This window comes from Schistocerca cancellata, chromosome 4, assembly GCF_023864275.1.
Source record: "Schistocerca cancellata isolate TAMUIC-IGC-003103 chromosome 4, iqSchCanc2.1, whole genome shotgun sequence".
NCBI classification, from domain to species: Eukaryota; Metazoa; Arthropoda; class Insecta; order Orthoptera; family Acrididae; genus Schistocerca; species Schistocerca cancellata.
The window spans coordinates 628,087,448-628,097,627 of record NC_064629.1 but is presented as its reverse complement, the minus strand read 5'-3'; the positions used below and the strand labels follow the sequence as shown (position 1 = coordinate 628,097,627).

Here is a 10,180-nt window from a genome sequence, read left to right as displayed (position 1 = left end):
GACAGCACGTTACAAATGGCTTACCCTGCCAGGATTCTGAATTAACAGCATTTTGATAGTCTGACTGGATAGAAATCTGATAGATTGAGGGCAAACAAAAAGTTGACGCAAATTGGAGAAAAATAAATTTTGTAAAAGTAAATGTGACTCAACTGTTTGGTAGTAAGTAAATAAGTAAGTAAGTAAATAAGTGTAGATAGAAGTGTATTCAAGGTGTGTTTAATTGCTGGCTCAATATATTGTTCAATTGGGTTGTGCTGAGTTCTGTCTCAACTCCAGTAACTAAAAAGGCTAAATGGAAGACGAAGAAACGGATTGAATATAGGACTGTGTGAATGATATTTTGGGGTAGAGTCAAGTCTTATAATCTGATGTTAAAGCGTAGTCAAGTTCGAAAATTTCACGAACAGCAACGCTTAGAGAAACGCTCAAAAATGACAGAAAACAATAGGTCAAGGCAGAGAGAAGTAATGGCAGATTTTGATAGGATCGAGTTGGACACACAACAGCTAGATCAGCGTGAACAAGACGAAAGAGAGGACGTAGAAATACCGAATGACACCGAAAATGCAAAACGTGGTGTTCAATCTGGTCAAAAGAATGGACACGAGAACAGCATTGCAAACGATTCAGACGTCGAATCCGTTGCCAGAGATGTACAGTATGTAGAACCGATATTGAATCAGATAGGTTGGCAATCACATGAAAGAACGAGTGTTAGTGCTCCTACATTATGTTCGGAGGAGAAGGAAGCGGTTCACGAAAAACGAGGTGGGGAACGGTTACATCATATGGCAACAGGCGACAATGGTGTAGGTGTAGAAAACGCCAACATGTTAGGAATGTAGCAGCGGTTATTACAACAATCTCAACAATCAGAAAAGCGTTTAGAAGGGCACATAACACAAGGGCAAAAAGAATTAACATTGGGGCTGAGAGAAACTAATAGCGAAATACTATCTGATAGTGTGCAATTACCAGCTCTATAAGGAAGATGCAAATAGTCTTCACTCTCGCACATTTATTGATCAATTCAAAGTAGGTATACCAGAATATTGGCCTTTGAAACATAAATTAGATTTCATTTGTGCACACACGAAGGGAAGTATTGCTGAAACGATGCAGAAGATAGCGGAAACTTGCAATTCGTATGATTCGTTTCGAGCAGCCTTTATAGCCAGATATTGGTCATCTGAGGCGCAAATGAGAATAAAATATGGCTTGTTACAAAATATCTCATTTGCAAATTCGCAACAGAAAACAGCAGTCAAATTCTTTGAGAATATGGCTAAAAGGAATCAATATTTAGACAGCCCATATAGTGACGGAGAATTGATACAGATATGCAAAACGAAACTACCAATGAAGTATCAACAAGCATTGATAGAATGTGGGGGCGATAATGTACAAACCTCCAAAGGAGTTTTGCTAGAAGTCGAATTCATGTATGGAAACGACGTTCAAAGACGTCGTGTCTCAGGACACAATCACTTTGAAAGAACAAATAATAATGATAATAACAGTAATGGTATCAATGGTATTCCGGTATTGAGAATCAATTAGGGACGAAATGGAAATAGTTACGTAAATGGGAATAGTGGTAACACGAGACGACAATGTAATGGATATGGCTTTAATAATAATAATTGGAACAGGACGAATAGGGAGGAAAATAGGAATGGAAACTGGAGAACTCGGGAAAACCGACAAACTGATTTTAATCAGTGATCGCTAGGTCAATGGAGAGAAAGCAGATAGGGAGGTGGTGCAAGAATGCAGCCACAGCCAAATACTTCAGGTACGCACCGGAGAAATGAACCACAGAGGGAGATTGAATTACGACCACCAAATCCTGGGAAGCGTGTGGAATGACAGACGTTAGGTATTGCAGGGGTTCAAGCAGATAATACACTTTCTGCAGAGACAGATAACAAAGTAACCACAGCGATAAACAGGTTAGGACAGGAATAGGAAGTGGAAATAGGAACGAGAGAAGGGTCGTCAAAAGTATCCGGACAGGTACTGCAGATAGGCAGGAAGTCACAACTGAAGTGTTGGGACGAGATAGATCGGACAGATACTGACGATGAGGACGAACTCCTAGCTTTACCTAATCATTAACTAGGTAATAATGAGGTAGCAGTGATGTATATGGAGCAGATGTTTGATTCTGCACAGACGGCAGATGATTTTCAGCAGGATAATACATATCCTCACGTTATCAGTCACAGTACGATTGATCCAGACCACAAGAGTAACCCAAAAAATACGACTAATATAGGTCAGAAGAAAAGAGGAAAGTACGAATAAGTACATCTAATCAAAAGTTCAATACGCTACAAGATTTGCTAAAATCCTTCCATAAAACTTTGGAAGAAAATCAGAAAGAGTCGGAAGTGTTATGGATACAGGGAATCGAACAGAATAGGGAAGAACAAGCAGATCATGGAGAGGCCAATGATAGGGCAAATATTTCGTCTGGGTCGGAAAACGAACCAGATCATAAAGTACCTGAACAGGAGGATAAATCAGAGTCTAACGTATACAATTTTGGCACTTATGAGGACATAGTAGGGCAGTATTACCGAGACCATGTAATCATCAAACCAGATACAGAAAACAGCGTCGTAATAAATGACGACGTAGCTGAAAGTTTGCATCTGCAACCCTCAGTGGCAGACAACAAAGATGAAAACGAATTGAATCATGGTGCGAGTACAGACACACCTAATGTAGAATCTGACGAATCCCCAGAATCTAAAAGTGAGGCACTATGACATTTAAAGAATACGTACCATGTTTTAAAAGCCAAATTAAATACGATCACGCGGATGTGTGATGAAGAGACAAATCTAAAAGAGAGAGCAAGGTGTCAAAATGAGGCTTTAAAATCTAGATTGGTTAAGGTAGAAGCTGATCTAAAAGCGACAAGAATACAGATAGACAGTTTGAGAGGAAATACTTCTCCCCAAACTATCGAGCAAACACAAATAAACCGATTAAATTACGAAGTAATTGAGAACATATTAATGGAAGAAGTCAAAGACTTCGGAGATAAGTCCGATATTACGTGCAATAGTAAAGGGTATTGTTGTTAACGCAATAATTGATAGTGGAAGTGAGTTAACGGCGATATCAGAGCCGTTATTTAATCGTTGCAACAGTGAAAATGATTTGTTAGTGTTCAAAACACGAAAGGTTGAAGTACACGGACCAATTATGGGACGTTCGTCGAACGTCACAATGGAGACAAGACTTGCATTTGACTGCCAGAGTCATATAATACGAGTGTGAGCCAAATGAAAACCTTAAATTTGTAATAACAAATCTAAATTTCGCGCCGTTATCCTGTAAGTTGGTAAGCGTGCTACAGCAGAATGGCCTGTAGGTGGCAGCATAATGCAGATGCACACATACCGTCGCAGTATCAGTATAAAGATGGCCGCCCCACTTGCGACTTCCACCAAGGAAGAACAGCGCCGGCCGCGGTGGACGAGCGCTTCTAGGCGCTTCAGTCCGGAACCGCGCGACTGCTACGGTCGCAGGTTCGAATCCTGCCTCGGGCATGGATGTGTGTGATGTCCTTAGGTTAGTTAGGTTTAAGTAGTTCTAAGTTTTAGGGGACTGATGACCTCAGATGTTAAGTCCCATAGTGCTCAGAGCCATTTGCACTATTTGAAGAACAGCGTTCTGTGCGTAGTGAAGGTGTGAAACCTATTGAAATTCATCGACGAATGAAGGTTCAGTACGGTGATGCATGTTTGTCACAGCAGCAAGTCTACAAATGGAGTAGGAAGTTCGCAAATGGTGTGACTTCAGTGGAAGATGCTCCTCGTCCAGATCAGGCACAACGAGTTGTGACTTCACAGAACATTGCAACAGCTGAAGCCATAGTGAAAGAAAATCGCCGAGTAACACTGAATGACATTGCAGCATGTTTACAGATTAGTCATGGTCAGCACGCTACATTGTGCATGATGTGCTCCAGTTTCACAAAGTGTCTGCAAGATGGGTGCCACGGCAGCTGACTCCTGAAATGAGAGAACGACGTGTTGATGCTTGTGAAGAACTTCTTCGGCGCTTTGAAGGAGAATATGATGGCTTCCTTGCAAGAATCGTTACTGAGGACGAAACATGGGTTCACTTCCACCAACCGGAAACGGAGAGAGCGAGCAAGGAATGGCGCCATTCCTCATCACCAAAACCAAAAAAGTTTCGAACAGAACCATCAGCAGGGAAGGTTATGCTGACTCTCTTTTGGGACGAAAAAGGCGTCATTTTGGAGAATTACATGCCTAGAGGGACCACTGTCACCAGTGCATTATACACAGATCCCATAAAAAATCATCTGCGGCCTGCAATGAAATCAAAGCGACGTGGATTGCTGTCAGCAGGTGTCCTTTTGCAACATGACATTGCAAGGCCCTTCACTGCCCGTACAACAGTTGCAACAATCACATACCTGCATTTTGAGTGTCTTCCTCATCCACCATACTCACCAGACCTTGCCCCAAGTGATTTCCATATGTTTGGACCACTCAGAGACGCAATGGGAGGAAAGAAGTTTCGTTCTGATAAAGAGGTACGCCACGCGGTGCATGAGTGGTTGCACAGACTACCAAAACAATCTTTTTCTCAAGGAATTTAAGCACCTTGTAAGCGCTGGAGGACTTGCATTGAGCGTGGGGGAGATTATGTTAAAAAGTGATACAGCTTTGTACCACTTCTGCACAATAAATAATATTTTAAAAAAATTTAAACTTTTCGTTTGACTCACCCTCGTAGAAACGGATTTTGTCATAGTACCAAAGATATCATTCGATATGATTATTAGAGCTGATTTTCTTAGTCAACATAAAGCTGTGTTAGACATGGGCAGAGGAAGTGTCACTTTAGGAGAAATCACTTTAAAATTCGAAGAAAATCTAAGACATGAAGAAATATGTGGAAATTATATACAGTTACAAATGTAAGTAGATAGAGATATTGCGTGTCAGCATAATCCTCAATATCTAACGACGAACGAATCAAAACCTATGGATGAAGAAACACTTGAAGACATTTAACACAGAGATCGAAAAAAAAAATATAAAAAGTCTAGAGGGGTTAACAGATCAGCAAAAGTTGGATTTCGATGGAATATTACGCAAGCATGCAATGGTATTTGAACCGAAACCGGGAACAATTAAAAATTTGCAATACAGATTCGAGTTTAAAGATCACAAGTTTTTTAGAGTAGCTCCATATAACATTCCATTGAGTTACCGACGGGCGGCATTCTTGGAGTTAAATAAGATGGAACAAGATAGTATTATTGAACAGGTACCGTCAACTAATGACAGCCGTTATGTGTTGTAGAAAAAAAGGATGGAAAGATTCGTTTAGTGTTAGATTCCAGACAAATTAACACAATCACAATTCCAGAAACAGATTTTCCCTAAAGACTAGAAGATTTAATACAAAAATTTCATAATGTAAAGGTATTCTCATCACTCGATTTACGAAGTAGTTTTTGACAAATTGAACTAGCGCCAAAATTCAGGAAATATACTGCATTTACTGCTTTTGGAAGGTGTTATAGATTTAAAAGACTCTTTTTCGGATTGAACATTTCATCCGCAGCTTTTCTTCGAGGTCTAGAGAGTATTTTACCTAAGGAATTACAGGAACGATTGACATGTTATGTAGATGACATCCTCATAGCAGAGTCATCATGGGAGAAACATAATGAAATTTTGGAAACATTATCGAAAACACTTAAAGAACATGGGGTAGCGGTAAATTAGGAAAAATTCACATTTGGAGCACAACAGATAAACTTTCTAGGACATGTCATATCTGCACAAATGGTTCAAATGGCTCTGAGCACTATGGGACTTAACAGCTGTGGTCATCAGTCCCCTAGAACTTAGAACTACTTAAACCTAACTAACCTAAGGACATCACACACATCCATGCCCGAGGCAGGATTCGAACCTGCGACCGTAGCAGTCGCACGGTTCCGGACTGCGCGCCTAGAATCGCGAGACCACCGCGGCCGGCTTATCTGCACAGGGAATAAAGCCGAATCCAGAGAAACTAGAGGCAATCAGAAACTTTGTAACTCCATATAATAGGAAGACACTCAGAGTGTTCCTGGGACTAGTAACGTTCTTTGAAAGGTTCATCTGTATAGACACTCTAGCTACACCCCGATTATGCAGTTTAACTGGTAAAAACACTCCATCTGTTGCCTGTGTCTGTAATTACGATACAGAATAAAATCCCCAGAAAAAACGCTATATTTTTGACAGGAAGCAATTGCAATAATCTCATGTACGGAATAACAAAACAATATCTACCCTTATAACGACAGGGGCACGCGTAAATGAGATAAAGTGAACGCAGTTTGGAGGCGGACTGTGGACGTGGCTAACGGTATTGGGAAACCCCAATTAACATTAACAAAAGAAGGCCCAGCTGCAGTGCAGAAAGAAATAAGGCGAGAACAATATAATACCTTTTAAATAAACACAGCCGAGACTGTGGGTAAGTGGCTTGACAGCATTAACAAGGCTAGTGGCGACCCGGCAAGAAAAATAAATATCACCTATAACGAGGAATTGAGAACTAAATTAACAGAACGCTCTCGTCTCGCAGCGGGCCACACCTATGTCTGGAAAAATAGCAAAGACGGTGAGACCTTTACGTTTTCGAAGTGAGGGCGGTACCCTTCACATATCGTGGCGACAGATGTAAAGTGGTAGTTCATATTCCTGCGGGAATTTTTGTGGGCAGAGCATTGTGCACATCGCTCCATCCCTTAGCGAGTGTGCAATAGCCATTATTTTAACTAGGGAAAATTTAACGTTCTACGAAACGCAGATGGCAGTAGTTCAAAAACCAGAAATAAATAAAATTTGTTTATGATCAGAAGAGATATATGAGGAAATGGTCATATGAAGGGCTTATTTCAATAGTGGTACAAGTCCACTTTTCAAGAGAATGGAGTTATCCTCACGTACGTACTGACACAAGGCGTTTTTAATTTATTTGCATTGTGGGGCAGATCCAGAGTCGTCCTGCTGCCAACACAGTGCACCTCAATGCTGACGCATTAGAGAAAGCAAGCAGGAATTTATTCAGTAGTGGTACAAGTCCATGTGCTTTTGTGCATTGCAGCGTGTTGCTATTTTTTGCGAAGATGATGGATTCAGGAGCATTATCAAGTGACTGTGATACAGTTGATGATCCAGATATTCAAACGATTGCAGGTAAAAGGAATTTACTTACTTTTCTCTCAGCATTATAGACATTTTGTTCCAAGAAGAATATGCGAGAATGAAGACCATGTTGACAATAACGATGGAAAATGAGGGTGTCCATCTAAATGCATTTCACTATACATACACTTTCAGTCATCTGGTGCTGTATAAATCATAAAACTAAACTTATCCCGCAAAGGCCACGAAGGTCCAAAGGCACCGACTGGCCGCCATGTCATCCTCAGCCCACAGGCGTCACTGGATGCGGATATGGAGGGGCATGTGGTCAGCACACCGGGCTCCTGGTCGTATGTGTTTTCGACACCGGAGGCGCTACTTCTCAATCAAGTAGCTCCTCAGTTTGTCTCACAGGGGCTGAGTGCACCACGCTTGCCAACAGCGCTCGGCAGACCGCATGGTCACCCATCCAAGTGCTAGCCCAGCCCGAGAGCGCTTAACTTCGGTGATCTGACGGGAACCGGTGTTACCACTGCGGCAAGGCCGTTGGCTGTGCAAATGATAACTTGTGTTACTTTCTATCTAGATACCAGCACCGATCACGATGAAACTTCAAATGAAAGTGCAAAAAATGACGAAACAGGAGACACATGCCTGCGCGAACGGTGCAGCGGCAAATATGCAAACAAAAAGGAAGCGTAGTCGAAGCAAGAAGGGTGCAAGGAAAAGGGACACATATGAAAAGCATATTCGAAAGAAAAAAAGGAACACTGGGGAGTTATACGTCACAGCAACTGGTAAAATAATTCCTCGAAAAACATTTCGCAATGTGAACTGCTGGTGTGCACGTAAATGTTTCAATAAAATTTCGGAGCATGAGGAAGACGTTATTTGACAATTTCTCGGCTATGGGTGATATTAATCGCCAAAATAGTTATCTGAATGTTTTATGCACGTATCATTTAGTTAATCGCCGACAGCCAAGAGATTGCTCTGGTTTTCAGAAAAGCTGTATTTATGAATATCGATTACATGTGAATGGAAACTGTGCAATAGTATGCAAGAAGTTTTTCTTGAATACTTTTGACATTTAACAAAAAGCAAGGAAGAAGGTACACCTCACCTTGATGGAAGGGGCAACCATCGGAACAAATTCTCTGTATCAGAAATTCTGATCAATGATGTAAAGGAAAAACATCAAAAGCTTTCCAGTTTCCGAGAGACATTATGCAAGGAAGGATAATTCCCACAGAAGTTTTGAAATCCTGAGCTGTGTGTGGCCAAAATGTACGATTTGTACAAGGAGAAATGCATATCTCAGAATAAAGAATCTGTGGGGGAGCACATCTATCGAAAAATCTTTAACAAAGACTTCAACCTGTCATTTCGACCACCAAGTAAAGAAACGTGCTCTTTTTGTGACTAACTGAGCTTTGAAATGGACGCTGCTACCAATGCAGAAGAAACAAGAAAGCTTCAAACTGAAAAGGAGCTTCACCTTAGGAGGGCTGAAGCTGCAAGAACAGCAAAGGCTACAGACACAGCATGTAGTGAAGAGGTGGATTCCCAGGTGTTCGTGTTTACCTTTGACCTGCAAAAAGCACTTGCATTTCCTTAACTGACAACATCGATATCGTACTACGAAAGAAACATGTACGTGTATAATGTTGGTTGCCATAATTTACATGACGGCAAAATTCATATGTATTTTTGGGATGAAACATGTGGATCATGGGGTTCACAGGAAATTGGTACCTGTTTATTGAAATTTATTGAAAAGTGTGTCCCTTATCAAAAACAGGTAGTTGCGTATAGTGACACGTGTGGTGCGCAAAACAGGAACATAAACATTGCCCTAACACTAATGAAACTGACACATTAACAGGTGTATATACAATGTTCAATTTATTTTATTTCAATGGTGGTATAGCTCCATTACCTCCACTTTTCTGCCTATAATGCTGCTGAAATTAATGATCCAAACAAATAGAAAGAAAGGTTCATATCTAGCAACAAGCCATATACTTGAATATTTCTGGTATCTCAACTACAGATTTTTAAGCGCTCATTTAACTTTAGAACTCTGTGTCTCAGAATGCACAAAAATGGACTTGTACCACTATTGAAATAAGCCCTTCATTTATGAAGGAAATCCGAGAAACACAAACGACTGAGTGCTAATTACAAATGGATGTTAAGACGTTTTCTTTCAGGAGTAGAATAAGGTCAAGATGTTTCTTTCAGGTGTACTATAAGGTAAATAAATGTAAATGTCGTGTGACTAGGGCCTCTCGTCGGGTAGAGTGTTCGCCTGGTGCAAGTCTTTCGATTTGACTCCACTTCGGCAACTTTCGCGTCGATGAGGATGAAATGATGATGATTAGGACAATACAACACCCAGTCCCTGAGAGGAGAAAACCTGCGACACAGCCGGGAATCGAACCCAGGCCCTTAGGATTGACATTCTGTCGCGCTGACCACTCAGCTACTGGGGGCGGACTACTATAACGGCAGGTGGGAGTAAAGACTTTGTGAAAACGATGTTTTCTTTCAGGTATAGTATAAACATTGACATTCTGTCGCGCTGACCACTCAACTACCGGGGGCGGACTACTATAACGGCAGGTGGGAGTAAAGACTTTGTGAAAACGATGTTTTCTTTCAGGTATAGTATAAAGGAAAACTGATGTAAATTTTTTAAATGCATTAACGGCACTTTCGATAGTGCACATTAATGTTCTTTTATGACGAGGTGCCCTGACCGTAGAAAATGTTAACAATTTCAATTACATGTTAGATCATAGCTAGAAGCGCACACAGGCCTTTAGGTAAATGGAACAGACAGGTGACAGACAGAATGAGATAATGAGTCCCAAGGCAACCAAAAACGGTTTGATTCTCAGCGGCTGACCAGACATACCAATAAGGATTATTCTTGACAGTTCCTAAGAGGACGAGCCTCCTAGGTCAAAGGCGTC

At 41.1% G+C, this 10,180-nt stretch overlaps 1 pseudogene; it reads right to left on the bottom strand.

The window, feature by feature from the left end:
- Positions 1–7,635: 7,635 nt before the first annotated feature.
- On the bottom strand, positions 7,636–7,753 carry LOC126185592 (5S ribosomal RNA; annotated as a pseudogene).
- Between the last annotated feature and the right edge of the window lie 2,427 nt (positions 7,754–10,180).